Raw genomic sequence first — 640 nt, forward strand, 5'->3', positions numbered from 1 at the left:
TGCCAAAGCATGCAATGAAACAACAGGATGCATTTATGATTACACTGGAGAGGCAACCAAAAAATGTACCTTGAAAAAGGAAGTGGAAGCGCAACTAGAAAAAGCAAGCCAAGAAGAAAGTGGGAAAAGATGGAAAAACGGAATCAACGTGTTCAGAGAAGACAAAACAAGAAGAGTGTAAAGATGATTGCAAATGGGATGGAAAAGAGTGCAAAGGTTCCAGTTTTCTTGTCAATAAGAAATTAGCTCTGATGGCTGCTTCTTTTATGAATTCGATGTTATTTTAGCATGTTAAGAATTTTTATGAAATTTTTTTAATAAAGAGGGTTTGCTATTTTATAAAAATTTGTTAATATTTACTAAAATTTAATATATTCTAACACTTTTTGAGAAATACGAAATTTTAGGAAAATGTGTTAGAAAATAGAATGCGGGTGCAAAGAAGTGTGGTAATATTGTGTAAAAAAAGTAACAATCTAATAATATTTCTAATTTCGTTTATTTCTTTATTTATTGAATATTTGTTAGTGTAATAACAGTAAAAATTGTAATTATAACGATACGATAGTGTTGTCAGTGTGTATATACGAATATTATAATAACAGCAGTAATAGTAGTAATGATAATAATGATGACAATA

Source organism: Trypanosoma equiperdum (genome assembly GCF_001457755.1).
Source record: "Trypanosoma equiperdum strain OVI genome assembly, contig: ctg_194, whole genome shotgun sequence".
Classification (NCBI taxonomy): domain Eukaryota; phylum Euglenozoa; class Kinetoplastea; order Trypanosomatida; family Trypanosomatidae; genus Trypanosoma; species Trypanosoma equiperdum.